Below are 17746 nucleotides of genomic sequence, written 5' to 3'. Positions count from 1 at the left end.
TGCCGTTGTTGTTGGATAGGACAGAGAGACATGGAGAAAGGGAGGAGCAGGCTATCCCCCCCCATTTTTGTTGCCTTTGTTATTATTGTTATTGTTGTAATTGATGCCGTTGTTGTTGGATAGGACAGAGAAACATGGAAAGAGGAAGGGAAGACAGAGGGGAGAGAAAGATAGACACTTGCAGACCTGCTTCACTACCTGTGAAGCGACTCCCCTGCAGGTGGGGAGCAGGGGGCTCCAACCAGGATCCACCCGCAGGTCATTGCGCTTTGTGGCACGTGCGCTTAACCCACTGCTCTACCGCCTGACCCCCAAAATAATCCATTTTAAAGAGTGGGCCTACTAGCTTTTCCCAAAGTGGAGATCCCCAAATCTTCATCTGCAATACTCTTGCCTTTAGGTTCATGATTAGTCAACAGTTTGTTCTGCTTTATATCTTACCTCTTTTTCAGCCACCAGGTTCCAGATGCTACAATAATGCCAACCTGACTTCCCTGGGCAGACGACGCCACCAATGTGTCCTGGAATCCCACCTCCCCAGAGCCCTACCCCACTAGGGAAAGAGAGAGACAGGCTGGGAGTATGGACCGACCTGCCAATGCCCATGTTCAGTGGGGAAGCAATTACAGAAGCCAGACCTTCCAATTTCTGTACTCCATAATGACCCTGGGTCCATGCTCCCAGAGGGATAAAGAATAGGAAGGCTTTGGGGGGGGATGGGAAACAGGATATGGAGTTCTGGTGGTGGAAATTGTGTGGATTTGTACCCCTCTTATCCTATGGTCTTGTCAATATCTCCATTATATAAATTTAAAAAAAAATTAAAAAGTGGGCCAAAGAATTAAAGTTTTCTAAAGAAGAGATACACATGGTCCACAGATACATGAAAAAGTGCTAGCGGGGCTGAGCTGTGGCACACCTCGTTAAGTTCACATGTTACAAAGCTCAAGGACCCACTTTAAGTCCCTGGTCCCCACCTGTAAGAAGGAAGCTTCATGAGAGGTAAAGCAAGTACTGCAGGTGTCTCTCTATCTCTCTACCTTTCTTTTCTCCCCTCTCTATTTCTTTCTATCCCATCAAATAAAGGAAAAAAGAAAGAAAGAAAATGTTCCACTTCACTTATCATTAGAGAAATGCAAATTAAAACTACACTGAGATTCCATCTCACATCAGTGAGAATGGCTAATATCAAGTAGGAAATGACAGGAGTTGGAGAGGTTGTGGAGAAAAAGAACTCTGCTACACTGCTGGTAGAAATGCAAACTGGTGGGAGTCCGGAGGTAGCACAGCCAGTTAAGCGCATGTGGTATGAAATGCAATGGCCGGCTTAAGGATACTAGTTGGACACCCGCCCCCACCTGCAGGGAAGTCAATTCACAAGCGGTGAAGCAGGTCTGCAGGTGTCTATCTTTCTTCCCCCCTCTGTTTTCCTCTCCTCTCTCGATTTCTTTCTGTCCTATCTAACAATGATAACATCAGTAATTACAACAATAATAAAAAACAAGGGCAACAAAAGGGAAAATAAATAGATAAATAATAAAAAGAAAGAAAGAAATGCAAACTGGTGCAGCCCCTTTGGAAGACTGTATGAAGAGTTCTAAACAAATAAAAATGAAATGCTTTATGATCCATTAATGCCCCTCTTGAACATTTATCTAAAGGACATTCAAACACTAGTTTGAAGGAACATATGCACCTCTATATTCATAGCTGCATTCTTCACAATAGCCAAAGAGTGGAAACAGCCTAAATGCACATCAACAAATGACTGGCTAAAAAGTTATGGGATATATACTGCAATCAAAAAAGGTGATATGCTTTCTTTCTTTCTTTCTTTCTTTTTTTTTTGCCTCCAGGGTTACTGCTGGGGCTCAGTTCCTGCACAACTAATCCACTGCTCCTGGTGGCCATATTTTTTCCATTATGGTGGTGGTTGATGTTGTTGTTAGATGGGACAGAGAGAAATCAAAAGAGGATGGGAAGACAGAGAGGTAGAGGGAAAGATAAGATACCTGTGGACCTGCTTCACTACTTTTGTATTGATCCCCCTGTAGCAGGGGAGCCAGGGACTTGAACCATGATCCTTGAGCGGGTCCTTGCTGCACTTCACTCTCTGTGTATTTAATCCAGTGCCCCCACCACCGTGATATGGTCTTTGGTACAAAATGGATGGAACTGGAGGAGGTTTTGTGTTGGTATGCTTATAATTCTGCTTCTAAAACCCCTTCTGTTTCATTGGTTTAATCCCCCCTGCTTAACACTGTATTCTGTTTACATAACCACTGTTAACTAAGCACTACCCTGCCTGCAGGGCATTGGTTTAATACCCACTGGTTCAGGATGTCTTTTTGCTCTGCCCCCTCTCCTAGTACACCCTGATTTGCACCAGTCTTTTTTCGCTCCACTCTCTTACTTCACATCCTGTTTCCACCCTACTTGGCGAGTATATATATAAGGACAGGACTGTGATTATAGATAGCTTATCTTGGCTTAGATTGTGCTGCGTTCCACATGAATAAAGAGATACTGCTGCCCAGCTCAGCCATGAGTCCCTGGTCATCTGTCTCTCGCCCGTGAAGCTAGCCCAGCAGTTTTGCTTAGCAAAATAAGTAAAAAGATGAACAACAGCTATCAGATGGTTTCACTTATGTGGAATCTAGAGAACTGATACACATGAACTTGCAAAACAAAAACAAAACCAGCAAAAACAAACAAACAATGACATAAACAAACAAAAAAGCAGAAGCAAGCAAACCGTTCTTAAAATTTTAGAAACCAATTGTGTTGGTTATCTTTGGGAAGTGGGAGGATGGGGCACAGAACTTTGGTGGTGGATGTGGTGTGGAACTATACACTGTAATCTTACAATCTTGTAACGCACTATTAATCACAAATAAAAAATGGGGGAAAATTCAGGGAGGCAGCTGAATGTACTATATTCTTCTTGGAGATGTGAAGATAATATTTGCCATATAGAGAAGCTTCATGACAAATATGAAGCACTCTTCAACAGTCAAGTTCATGCTGAGATCTTGGTTTCTTTGTTCTGTTTACATCAATCAATAGTTAAGTCTCCAGAGTCTAGCAGTAGCACATTGGGTTAAGCACACGTGGTGCCAAGTGCAAGGACTGGCATAAGGATCCCGGTTCGAGCCACAGGCTCCCCACCTGTGGGAGTCACTTCACAGGCAGTGAAGCAGGTCTGCAGGTGTCTGTCTTTCTCTCCCCCTCTGTCTTCCCCTCCTCTCTACATTTCTCTCTGTCCTATCTAACAATGACGACATCAATAATAACAACAATAATAACTACAACAATAAAAATAACAAGAGCAACAAAAGGGAAAATAAATATTTTTTAAAAATTAAAAAAAAAATACTTAAGTCTCCTGAAGTTATGCTCACAGTCATTTCTCCCACTCTTCCTCCTCTTAAACTTCTTCCCATTCTTCTCAATGTTTTACACAGTATTATTTTGTGACTCAATGGTGTTTATTCTTTTTTAAGTATTTTTTTATAAATATTTTTTATATTTATTTTTATTGATTTATTCCCTTTAGTTGCCTTTGTTGTTTTATTGTTGTAGTTATTATTGTTGTCATTGTTGTTGGATAGGACAGAGAGAAATGGAGAGGGGAGGGGGAAGACAGAGAGAGGGAGAGAAAGATAGACACCTGCAGACCTGTTTCACCACTTGTGAAGCGACACCCCTGCAGGTGGGGAGCCAGGGCTTGAACCAGGATCCTTATGCGGGTGCTTGTGCTTAGCGCCACCTGCACTTAACCCGCTGTACTACAGCCCGACTCCCTTTTTTAAGTATTTTTAAAAAATATTTATTTATTCCCTTTTGTTGCCCTTGTTGTTTTATTGTTGTAGTTATTATTGTTGTTGTTAATGATGTCGTTGTTGTTGGATAGCACAGAGAGAAATGGAGAGAGGAGGGGAACACAGAGAGGGAGAAAGATATACACCTGTAGACCCACTTCACCACCTGTGAAGCAACCCTCCAGCAGGTAGGGAGGAGGGGACTCCAACCTGGATCCTTAATGCCAGTCCTTGTGCTTCCTGCCATGTGCACTTAACCCACTGTGCTACTGCTTGGCCCCCTACTGTTGAATTTTTTGTATTTACCTAACTCATAAATACTATAAATAGAAATGTAGTCAAGGAATGAGAAAATATAATTGAATAAGTTAGAACAAGTGTTTTTCTTTGGTGAAGTTGTTTAGAATATCTTAAAAGATACTTCTGGAATAGAATAGATGGTTCATATGAGGGCAAGAACGAGTTTTTCACCGCTTGTGAAGTGACTACCCTGCAGGTGGGGAGCCGGGGGCTCAAACCGGGATCCTTACACTGGTCCTTGCGCTCTGTACCACTGCACTTAACCCACTGTGCTACTGCCTGACTCCCAATGGTGTTTATTCTGACCTGTGATTATTTATTCTTTTTTAAAACAAAATGTTTTATTTATTTTTAATTACAGGGAGAAATATATACACAGTTACCTGAGCACTGCTCAGCTCTAGTTTATGGTGGTATTGGTGATTGAACCTTTGGAGCCTCAAACATTTTGCACTAAAACATTTTGCATAACCATTGTGTTCTGATTATTTCTTCTAACCTAAATATTTTGTAAAATCTTATGAAAAAATAACACCTATAGTTACTTACTGCTTATTATGGATGTCTGAACCAACCAACCAACCAAAACATATGGTCATCAATCTCTTGTTCATATCCAAGTAACCCAAGGAGTAGGAGTAGTCTTTATAAACTTAAGTCTGAACTGAACTTTAAAATAGTCTCAAGTTGGGAGTCGGGCGGTGGCACAGCGGGTTAAGCGCACGTGGAGCAAATTACCAGGTCCTGCGTAAGGGTCCCAGTTCGAGCCCCCGGCTCCCCACCTGCAGGGGAGTCGCTTCACAAGCGGTGAAGCAGGTCTGCAGGTGTCTGTCTTTCTCTCCTCCTCTCTGTCTTCCCCTCCTCTCTCCATTTCTCTCTGTCCTATCCAACAACAACGGCATTAATAACCACAACAATGTTAAACAACAAGGGCAACAAAAAGGAAAATAAATAAATAAAAAAAACTTAATTTATAAAAAAAAAAAAGAAAACAGTCTCAAGTTGGGGAGCCAGGTGGTGGTGGAGCGGGTTAAGCGTACTTGACTTGAAGTGCAAGCACCGGAACAAGGATCCTGGTTCGAGCCCCGGCTCCCCACCTGCAGGAGTCACTTCAGAAGTAGTGAAGCAGGTCTGCAGGTGTTTATCTTTCTCTCTCCTCTCTGTCTTCCCCTCTTTTCTCCATTTCTCTCTGTCCTATCCAACAACAATGACATCAATAACAACAATAATAATAATAACCACCACAACAGTGAAACAACAAGAGCAACAAAAAGGGAAAAAAAAATAGTCTCCAGGAGCAGTGGATTCATAGTGCAGGCATCGAGCCCCAGCAATAACCCTGGATGCTAAAACAAAAGTCTCAAGTTAATGCTTTTCAGTATGCATTACTTATACTTGATATATATTATGAGCAATCTGAATGAAATGTTTTCTTACCACTTTATTGGAGGGAGTGGTTAGTGGTTTACAGTACAGTTGTTGACACATGGGTAAAGTTTCCCATCTGACCGTGATAGGTGTCTGCAAAATGCCCTCATTCTCAACTTAGGTCCTTTTATGTCATTAAGCACCAGGACCTCAACCCTTCTCAGTTCCCTCCTTCCCCAGAGTTCTTTGCTTTGATGCATGAATGAAATGTTTCTAAAAACAACAGTAAATACTAAACTTCTAGAATCACAAAGAGATTCTTCCCTTTTGGAAAAACTCAAACCCATTCCTTTTACAGATATTCTCAAGAGCCTACTTCAGTTCAAAAGAAGAATAGAGCTAAACTTTCTGCTCCCTTCTGATAGGGAATATAGTTAACAGGAAGAAAATATATATTTTTTCACATTGCATTAAATTCTATGAAGAAAGTGGACACAATAAGTTGATAGAAAACAAGTAAGGGGGAGCACGCCTGGTGAAATACACATAGTATTACAAGAACCCACTCAAGAATTGGGGTTTGAGTTGGGCTCAGATAAAAATTAGTAAAGTCATGGGGCCCTTGAAATATACCAAAAATAGATTTACTAGCTTTTTCCAAATTGGAGACCCCAAATCTCACCTGCTATATTCTTATCTTTAGTTTCCTGATTATTAAACAATTTGTTCTGCTTTATATCTTAATGCTTTCTCAGCCACCAAGTTACTGATGCTACCATGAAGCCAACCTAATTTCCCTGGGCAGATGACCTCACCAATGTACCCTGGAACCTAACTTCTCCAGAACCCTGCTCCACTAAGGAAGATAGGGACAGGCTGGGGGTATGGATCAACCTGCCAAAGCCCAGGTCTAGTGGAGAAACAATTACAGAAGCCAGACCTCCTACCTTCTGCACCCCATAATGATCCTGGGTCCATGCTTCCAGAGGGATAAAGAACAGGAAAGCTTTCGAAGGACGTGATGGGATACAAAACTCTGGTGGTAGGAACTGTGTGGAATCGTACCCCTCTCATCTTATGGTCTTGTCAATAATTTTATTTTATAAATAAATAAATAATAATATGGGTATGAGCCCCCAGCTCCCCACCTGCATGGGGGACACTTCACAAGCTATAAAGCAGGTTTTCAGTTGTATATATTTCCCCTTCTCTATCTTCCCCTCCCCTCGATTTCTCTCTGTCCTATCCAATAAAATGGAAAAAAAATGTCCTTCATGAGTAGAATTTGTAGTGCAGTAGTGCAGGCACTGAGCCCCAGCAAAAACCCTGGAGGCCAAAAAAAAAAGAAGAAGAAGAAGTAAGAGAAAAGGGGTAGCTTTGACCTAGATCTCTGCTTTGACTTGAGTGATGGAAAAAAGTCAGTCATGCACTTCTTAGCTTCCTCCAACATGAAGATCCCAAATCTCATCTGCTATAGTCTTATCTTTAGGTTCCTTATTATTATGTTCTGCTCTATATCTTAATGCTCTTCAGCCACCAAGCTGCAGATGCTACCATGATGCCAACCTGACTTCCCTGGGCAGACAACCTCACCAATGTGTCCTCGAAGCCCACCTCCCCAGACCTCTAGCCCACTTGAGAAAGACAGAAACAGGCTGGGAGTATGGATCAGCCTGCCAATGACTATGTCCAGTGGAGAATCAATTACAGAAGCCAGACCTCCCACCTTTTGTACCTCACAAAGATCTTTGGTTCATACTACCAGAGGGATAAATAATAGGGGCCTTTCCAATGGAGGGGAGGGTATATGGAACTCGAATAGTGGGAATTGTACCCCTCTTTTTTTTTTTTTTTTTTTTACTCCAGGGTTATCGCTGGGGCTTGGTGCTTGCACTACAAATCCATTGCTCCTGGAGGCTATTTTTTCTCTTTTGTTGCCTTTGTTGTTTATTGTTGTTGTTGTCACTGCTGTCATTATCATTGGATAGGACAGAGAGAAACCCAGAGAGGAGGGGAAGGCAGGGGGAGAGAGAAAGATAGACACCTGCAGAACTGCTTCACTGCTTGTGAAGTGACCCCCTGCAGGTGGGGAGCTCTGGCTTGCACCCAGATTTTTATGCCAGGGTCCTTGCGCTTTGTGCCATGTGCACTTAACCAGGTATGCTACTGCCCAACTCCCTGGAATTGTACCCCTCTTATCTCACTAATAAAAAGTAAAACAGGTTAAATTTCAAATCTAAAAAAGTAAAAAAAAAAAAAAAGAAAAAAGAAAAAAGGTCAGTCATGAAAGCAAAGAAGGTTATTAATGATGCCACTGCAGTGGTCCTGGGAAAAGATAGTGTTGTTTTACGGAGATTAGGACAAGGGAGGGAAAAGGATGGCTCTGTAGTCCAGATATGTTTTGGAGGTCAGACTGGGAAGATAGCATAGAAAGTATGCAAAAAAAGGGGAGTCGGGCAGTAGCGCAGCAGGTTAAGTGCAGTGGAGCAAAGCAAGGACTGGGGTAAGGATCCCAGTTTGAGTCCCTGGCCCCCCAACTGCAGGGGAGTCGCTTCACAAGCGGTGTAGCAGGTCTACAGGTGTCTATCTTTCTCTCCCCTCTCTGTCTTCCCCTCCTCTCTCCAATTCTCTCTGTCCTATCCAACAATGATGACACCAATAACAACAACAATAATAACTACAACAATAAAGCAACAAGGGCAACAAAAGGGAATAAATAAAAAAAATTTTAAATTATGTAAAAAGAATCTCATGCTTGAGTGTCTGATGCCTCAGGTTCAATACCTAGTACCACAATGAGCCACAGCTGAGCAGGAAAGAAGAGAGAGAAAGAGAGAATGAAAGAGAAGAAGAAAAATAGAGATGAAAAAGGGGAGAGAGAGAGAAAGGGAGAAAGGACAAAAGGAAGGGAAGGAAAAAGGGAGGAAAAAAGAAAGGAAATGTCTCTAGTTTTAACCTCATCAGGAGTCTGAAAAGGCAGCAGGTTAGGGAATTGGTCTGTATGGTTCTTCCAGGCTTGTGACTGAATATCTTCAACTTTGGTTCTTTCAGCAAGATTTGTGATATGAATACACAGCGGCAGGCGCTGAGCAAGCAGCTCCAGGCTGCCTTTGTGTTGGCATAAATTTGTTGGCTGATTCTTAGTAGATAGTTGCAATAGATCTTTGTGATGAGAACAAAGTGTAAAGGCATGGTTATAAAATTAGTATGGGAGTTTCACAATCTCCATGGTAAAAGCAAGATCATCTCAGTGAATGTGTGCCTAGTTCCTTTCTGCAGAAGGCATTGGGCCCTGTGACTAAATCAGGGGACCTCTTTGTCATCTAGTTCCTTGTGGTTGAGGTCAGCTCCCAACAGCAAGTGGAGGCATCAATAGAAAGATACATGACTTTTCATCTTATCTCACTATAAACTGCTCTGACATTCTAGAAAGCATTTCTTTGATGGCAATTCCTCTGTCAATGTAGGATACAGCCATTTTGCTACTGGCTGTTTTGCTAGAGTCAATTTGCTGACACACAGCTTTGACATAGTCATTTTGATGCCAGGCACATCTTGATGTGGCTGCCTTGAAGCGGCTGTTTTGATACTAGAACATTTTGACTCTGCCTGAAAACAAACCAATAAAATTCTCTCTTAGAAAAAATTACCAAGTTTAGGGAGTTGGGCAGTAATGCAGTGGGTTAAGTGCAGGTGGCACAAAGTGCCCAAACAGGCATAAGGATCCCGGTTAGAGCCCCCAGCTCGGCTCCCCACCTACAGGGGAGTTGCTTCACAGGCGGTGAAGCAGGTCTGCAGGTGTCTATCTTTCTCTCTGTCCTATCCAACAAAGACAACAACAATAATAACTACAACAATAAAACAACAAGGGCAACAAAAGGAAACAAATAAATATAAAAGAAATTATCAAGTTCCAAGCACAAGAACCCGTGCAAGGATCCCAGTTTGAGCCCCTGTCTCCCCACCTGCAAGGGGGTCGCTTCACAAGTGGTGAAGCAGGTCTGCAGGTATCTATCTTTCTCTCCCCTTCTCTGTCTTCAATTTTCTCTGTTTATCTCTGCCCTATCCAACAGCAAAAACAAAAATAACAGCAACAACAATGAAAAAAAGAAAAGCTGGCCACCAGGAGCAGTGAATTCCTAGTCCGGGCACGGGGCCCCAGTGATAACCCTGGAGGCAGAAAAAGAAAGAAAGAAAGAAAGAAAGAAAGAAAGAAAGAAAGAAAGAAAGAAAGAAAGGAAGATTAATTACCAAGTCATATACATGACATAGACAGAACTCCTCACCCACTCCCTGAACCCCCATCTCTTCACTTACTCCCCTCCTCCACAGAAAAAGTCAAAGTTCAGAGCTGTACAGTGGGTTCCTGGAGAAGAAATTGTTCATCACCACGGAGTGAGAATCCAGAACAGGGTACCCAACTCAGCAATACAACCCTAAGGAAGGCAAGTCTATTCTTGAATCCATTCTGATTCAGTTCCTTATTTTATTTTTTTAAAAAGGGAGTAGGGGGGGTCGGGCGGTGGCGCAGTGGATTAAGCGCATGTGGCGCAAAGCGCAGGGACCGGCGTAAGGATCCCGGTTCGAGCCCCGGCTCCCCACCTGCAGGGGAGTCGCTTCACAGGCGGTGAAGCAGGTCTGCAGGTGTCTATCTTTCTCTCCCCCTCTCTGTCTTCCCCTCCTCTCTCCATTTCTCTCTGTCCTATCCAACAACGGATTGCGTCAACAAGGGCAATAATAATAGCCACAAGGAAGCTACAACAAGGGCAACAAAAGGGGAAAAAAAATGGCCTCCAGGAGCGGTGGGTTCATGGTGCAGGCACCGAGCCCAGCAATAACCCAGGAGGAGGAAAAAAAAAAAAAAAAGGGAGTAGGGTGGTAGCACAGCGGGTTAAGCTCACATGACGCTAAGCACAAGGACTAGTGTAAGGATCCCGGTTCGAGCTCCCGGCTTCCCACCTGCAGGGGAGTCACTTTACAGGTGGTGAAGCAGGTCTGGAAGTGTCTATCTTTCTCTCCCTCTCTCTATCTTCCCCGCCTCTCTTGATTTCTCTCTGTCCTAACAACGACATCAGTAACAACAACAATAATGACTATAACAATAAAACAAGGCCAACAAAAAGGAATAAATAAATACTTTAAAAATCTTTATAAAACTCCAAATTAATTGAGGAATAAATGACAAATATAATTGCATATATTTAAAGTATACAATATGTTTATTTTACTTACATATACATTGTGGGATGATTACCAAGATCAGGATAATTAACACATCCATCACCTCACATAATAGTTGGCTATTCTTGTGTGTGATGAGAATGCTTAAAAATCTATTCCTGGCTATTACAAACATTCAATAGGTATTACTAACTATAGTCATCACTTGACTGCATCTACCTTGTGGAACACTGAAAGGAGCTCAAAGAACTTCTATAAAGAACAATATTATCCTCTTCTAAGAACTTGCATTCTTAGAAGATAATTCTTAGATAATGCACCATTAAATGTAGAACAAGACAGTTGAATAGGTGAAGAGTAACCATGGCAATACACACCCAAATAGGATGTGGCACCTCCAAACATGCTAAGAGACAGTCAGGAACTTTTGAGAGATCCCATGGTTGGATTGATCTTGGGGTGACATTTTGCCACCTGAGAGTGATAGACAATAGGGAAAGGAAAGTAAAATGTCGAGGACTCTGGTCCCATTCATATTATCAGAAATACATCAGCACACCAAAGCAAAGGACTCTGAGGAGGAAGAAGTGGGAGGGGAGGAAGAAAACTTTGAGGGTCTGGTACATAATGAAACTGCACACATATGTCAATGACTATAATGTAAAGTGATTAACCCCTCAATTAAAAAAAGAGAAAGAAAGAAATACATCAGGGATCAATTATCAAGTGTCCTATTAGTTGAATGGAATATATAAACTGACATCTTCTAGTGCAAATTCTTTTTCTAAAAATTGCCTCTTGAAGCAACAATAGAACTAAAATACTTATTCTGGGAACCCAGTTAGATCATTAATATCACTAAAGGTATAATTTTTCTAGTACTGAGTATTCATATCATTTAAGACTGTGAAATAAAATATTAAATATTTTCAAAAGGGTGAATGTCTGCCTATTTCTGACAACATTATCTCTTTAAATATTTGAAATGTTATTTAATTGAATTTGGAAATATTCACAGAAGGTATTGAATGATACATAATATGGAAGTCTATACAGTGCACATTATCTGTTTCTTGGAAATAGGGATTTTTCCCTCTTCCAAACCCAATTACTTCACTTTTCACTGTAGGCATTTCCTATTTTACTTTCGTTTCAATTCTTTCCCAATATTCTAATTTCAGTCTAGGTTGACAGGCCCCTATTAAATACTACAGGGCACCAATCACTTTGCTAGACACTAGAGGGAAAAATATATCAAAATGAATAAGAAGTAGCTTCCACCATCAGGGAATATGATAGTGGAGATTGGACTTGGAATAAACACATTACAAAATAAATAGAAATATCACTGGGCACTCTGACTCATTTAAATATCAACTGATAGATTTCAGATGCATAAATGGGCACAGTCAACATGATTTGGAAGCCCAAGGTCTAGAGAAAATAATCTCTATTTGGAGAAGGAATCAGAAAATGACTTTTAACCAAGAGTAGCCTGCTTTGTGATACACTAGCCTATGTGTTCTACATAGCTTATCTCATTAATATTCCCATTCTTCCGATTTTACAAAGGAGACAACTGTAGCTTTGCAGCATTAAGCACATTGGCCAAGGTCACACAGATCAGTTTTGGTGTACAGTCCAAACTCAAATCAGGGAGAATCCACACTGGCAGTGTGGGTTACAATAGTGACTACAGGAGAACTGGTAGCTCTTGGCACTAGTATTTGAAGGAACAACTTTGAGTTATTAAAACTGCAGAAGATAAAATGAATGACAGTCATAGCCAATCTACTTTCATGCCTGGGCAATTCAGTGGGTGAGCTGATCCATCAGAAGGGCTACCTGATAAATAGAACATTGCATCATCTTTACTGGATTGCCAATGAAAGTGATTTAAAAAAGGTTTATGAAAATGTTTACCTTTTAAACATAACATCACCCATCCTGTAGGATCTTGAATCCAGAAAGATAACTTTTCCTTCAATGAGAAACAGTAATAAAGGTCACCATTCATTGAATATGTATAATGCTAATCTCTGTACTAAATGTACCGATTCTCCGTACATGCAGAACAGAAGTTGCAATAATGGATGTAGAATAATCTGAGGATGTTCTAATCTTGTTTTACTAATTATTAATTTAAAATTTTTAAAGGGGGACAGATGGTGGCACCTGATTGAGTGCACATGTTACAATGTGCGAGGACCCGGGTTAGAGCCTCTGGTCCCCACTTCCAGGGGAACGCTTTGTGAGTGGTGAAGCAGTGCTGCAGGTGTCTATCTCTTTTGCTCTCTATCTCCTGCTTTCCTCTTGATTTCTGGCTGTTTCTATCTATAAATAAATAAATATAATTTTAAAAACTTTTTTAAAGGTACAAATCTTGTTTTACCATCAATTATTACCTTCACCTATCACCCTTTCTATACCTTAACTTCCTCATTTGAAAGTGTCTGATAAGTAAACACCTTGTTAAAAAATTATTATGAAGATGGAGTATGCTTAGCTAGTACACCAGGCACGAATTAGTTTCCCCAAATACTCTAGTCCATGGAACAATCCAGGTGTCCTTCCCATAGGCTCATTGCAAGAGTGGGGTTTTATACACAGAGTAAGCAGGACTTAACAAAGTTTCAAAGCACAGTGGCTAGCACTCTTGCTGCAAGTTTTGTGTGATGAGAGGAAGTCTGCTATAGAGATGTAATAGCAAGAGGAAGCTGAATTGGCAGAGCCACCATGACAAACACAATTCCAGGGAAGTAAATAAGGCAGTCTGCCCTCACTCATATATGGCATCTACAATATCCCTCACAATGTCCCTTGAGAACCAGTTTTTGAAGTAGCCTCCTCTTTTTTATTAGTGATTTACAAGCTTATAGGATAATAGGAGTATAATTCCACACCACTTTTACCACCAAAGTCCTGTACCCACATCCCCCTCCAGTAGTAAACAACATAATTCTCCCAAGATCATAGATATGGGTTGATTACATAACTTTTTTTTCTTTGTCTATTTTTATCCACTTCTTGGGAGCTTGTTTGGAGGTTCTTTTTTATGTTTTAAATTTTTTACTTATAAAAAGGAAACATTGACTAAACCATAGGATAAGAGGGGTACAACTCCACACAATTCCCACCACCAGAACTCTGTATCCCATCCCCTCCCCTGATAGCTTTCCTATTCTTTATCCTTCTGGGAATATGGACCCAAGGTCACTGTAGGATGAAAAAGGTGGAAGGTCTTGCTGGGAAATTATGCCGATGCAGTCACATCTGCCATGTTGTCTCCTCAGGCTACTGCTAGTTCCCGCGAGAGTTGGGACATTCTCGGAGTGCCTGTTTCGCCATGTTATGCCCTCAGGGCATTGTCTATATCCCGCGATATCCGGAGTGCTTTGGTTACTCCTCCCCCCTCCCATTCTCACGAGAATTATCATCCTAACCTGGAGTGCTATGGTTACTCCTCCCCCTTCCCATTCTTACGAAAGCTGCTCCTATAAAAGCCTTTCTTCTTCCGCACCTCTCTCTCTTGCCAGCGCTTCACTCCGGTGTTCAGACTCAGGAAAGGTTACTGCGTGAGGCAGCCATTTTCGCTACCTCCACGTGGCCCAGCCTGCTTCTCTAGCACCCAACTCTGAGGTGCCAGCGCAAATAAAGATTTGTGTTTCCTTTTCGCTCCGGACCCCCTCTCTCTTCTCCGCAGCCCACGCACAACAACATCTGGCTCAACAACAAGGTCTGGCTTCTGTAATTGCTTCCCCATTGAACGTGGGCGTTGATAGGTAAGATCTATACTCCCAGCCTGTCTCTCTCTTTCCCTAGTAGGGGAGGGCTCTGGGGGAACCGGAGCTCCAGGACACATTGGTGGGGTTGTCTGTCCAGGAAAGTCTGGTCAGCATCATGTTAGCATCTGGAACATGATGGTTGACAAGAAAGTTAACATACAAAGCCAAAAAAATTGTTGACCAATCAAGGATCTAAAGGCTGGAATAGTGCAGATGAAGAGTTGGAGGATCCTCCATTTTGTAGATAGCTAGTAGGCATATTTTAGTTATATTCCAAAGGGCCTGTGGCTATACTAGTTTTTTTAAAATTTATTTATAAAGGAAATATTGATTAAACTATAGAATAAGAGGGGTACAACTCCATACAATTCCTACCACCAGATCTCCATCTTCCATCCCCTCCCCTGATAGCTTTCCTATTCTTTATCCCTCTGGGAGTATGGACCCAAGGTCATTGTGGAATGCAGAAGGTGGAAGGTCTGGCTTCTGTAATTGCTTCTCTGATGAACATGGGCATTGACAGGTCGATCCATACTCCCAGCCTGTCTCTCTATTTCCCTAGTGGAGGAGGGCTCTGGGAAAGTGGAGCTACAGGACACATTGGTGGGGTTGTCTGTCCAGGAAAGTCTCGTTGGCATCATGCTAACATCTGGAACCTGGTGGTTGACAAGAGAGTTAACAAACAAAGCCAGACAAATTGTTGACCAATCATGGACCTAAAGGCTGGGATAGTGCAGGTGAAGGGTTGGGGGGGTCCTCCATTTTGTAGATAGCTAGTCGGCATATGTTAGTTATATTCCAAAGGGCCTGTGGCTATACTAGTTTTTTTTTTTTTCCCTGAGCCTGAAATCTGATATGCAGGTGGATCCAAGTTATTGTCTGGGGAGATGATGTCATGGTTGGAAAAAGGACCAGAAAGCTAGATCAGGGAAGAAAGTAGCTCCCTAATACAGGAAAGGCATATAAATATTGTTGACTATAAACCCCATCGATTTAATGTGACCTGGGGCCCATAATCAGCTTAGGAGCCTATGTAACTTCTGCATCCCTCTAGATCTGAGCTCACATTCTGTGGTCATCAGTAGGAACATTCCAGGCTGCCCCAATATCAAGACCCATCTTCCTCAGGTGGAGCATAGAGTATGTTTTCCATCCTCCCTTAGGAGGATGGGACATTTTCTACCATTGTTGATCCAAGTTGAGGGCAAGTCCTATGGGGGCCCACAAAGGGGTCTATTGTGTTGTTCCTGATAGAAATGACTGGTAACAATAGAGAGAAGGATTTATTTGAGGTCTAGGCCCATCCTGCTTGTTTGAGAATCTCAAGACTCCCCGATTAGGGCCTCAGTGTTTGGAGGTTCTAGCAGTAAGCACATCTACTCCTATATGATGGAAGACCAGTCAGTCTATTTGGGGAAGGTTGTCCTCTTTGATCAAGCTTTGGAAGGGATGCACATGGAGTGGTGAGGAAGGGGACACTTGCCTTGCCAGCCTGATCAGTGGAATCAACACTGGAAATCAGTGGGGTGACAGATGTCACAGCCAGATTGCCCTCACCTCCCATTTTTAATCAGTTCTATGGCCCTGCCTTCACTCCCTTTCTAAGCCACACCTACACCTACTACAATTTCCAGATGTTCTCACTTTATCTTCTTCCCTCTTAGATGAGAAGAATAGCATCTAACTTCCTTGGACATTCTCTATTTTCTTCCCTCTTAGTGATAGTATGGAAACACAGAAGAACCTCCTCTTCTAAAATCATGCTCATCTAATATGCTCCTGGGATCAACCAGGGATGATCAGTATAGTAAGGCAAAAAGAATGACCTAACACATCCAGGATTGAGTCATGAAAGACCACATGGTTTGTGTTCGTCTTTCCATCTCTCCATCACTGAAAGGATAGGTGGGTGGGGTGGGGGAGGGTCTCTGGCCTCTGGCCACTGTCTACAGTATCCTAGTGCAGAGGCCCACACTGTAAGAAATTAAATCTTTGTATTAATAGTTTTGTATATAAGCAAACTTGGAAGTAGATACTACAGTTCCTGTCAAAGTTCCAAATGATGGCAGCCCAGCCGGTGACTTCACTGGGATCATTTGGGAGATCCTGAGCCCAAATCACTTAGAAACTATGAATTAGAGCTGAAGGAGATAGTATAATGGCTATGCAAAAAGACTTTCATACTTCAGGCACCAAAGGTTCCAGGTTCAATCCCCTGTACTACCATAAGCCAGAGCTGAGCTCTGGTAAAATAAATAAAAATAGGTAAATAAATCCAGAAACCATGAAATAACAAATATTTGTTCCCTTTGGCATCTAAGTTTTAGCTAAAATGCTAGAAGGCTAAATAACTGGTAGAGTGCCCTCTATTGAGTTATACCTCAATCCTATGGCCTTGGCTGTGTTACATCTGGACTTCTCACTACGGACACCTTACACACACACACACACACACACACAATACACCTTTATCATCAGCTTTTTTTATTTATTATTATTTTTTTGTCTTTCCTACTCTTCCAGAAAAATCATTTGCACATAGACTAACACTCTCTGTGATGCCTGGCATCATCTTCATGTGTTTATGGATCCCTAAATTAGGAAGGGAACTTTTTCTCCTTTTCATCTCACTTCTCTGCTTTCACCCATTCTAATTCAAGGAATAGATCACAAGGGACAGTTCAAAGAAAAAAAGAACACTAGATAAATTAAATGCTAATGTATCAAGGACCAAACAGTGGCACACCCAACACCCAGTAGAGCACACACATTACCATGTGCAAGGACCAGTATTCAACCCCCTTGTCCCTAACTTCAGGAGGAAGATTCATAAGTGACGCAGCAGTACTACAGTACTGCAGGTGGTTTTCTTTCTCCCTCTCTATCCTCCCCCCACCCTCCTCAATTTCTCTCTGTCTCTATCAGAAAGAAAAAAGAAAGGGGGGGGCGGGCAGTGATGCATGGGGTTAAGCACACATAGTACAGAAAGAAAAAAGTAAGAAAGAAAAAAGGGGAAAAATGACAACCACGAGTGATGCATTCTTTGTGTATTTCCTGGCGTTCATAAAAACAAACAAACAAACAAATAAAAGGAGGCAGGGCAGTAGTGCACCTGGTTAAGTGCACATAGTATGAAGTGCAAGGATCAGTGAAAGGACCCATGTTCAAGCCCCCAGCTCCCCACCTGCAAAGGGGGCACTGCACAAGTCGGAAGCAGGTATTCAGATGTCTATCTTTCCCCTTCTCTATCTTCCCCTCCCCTCTATTTCTCTCTATTCTATCCAATAAAAT

The sequence above is a fragment of the Erinaceus europaeus genome, chromosome 9 (genome assembly GCF_950295315.1).
Source record: "Erinaceus europaeus chromosome 9, mEriEur2.1, whole genome shotgun sequence".
Classification (NCBI taxonomy): Eukaryota; Metazoa; Chordata; class Mammalia; order Eulipotyphla; family Erinaceidae; genus Erinaceus; species Erinaceus europaeus.
The sequence above is the reverse complement of the archived record's forward strand: the minus strand, read 5'-3'. Positions refer to the sequence as shown.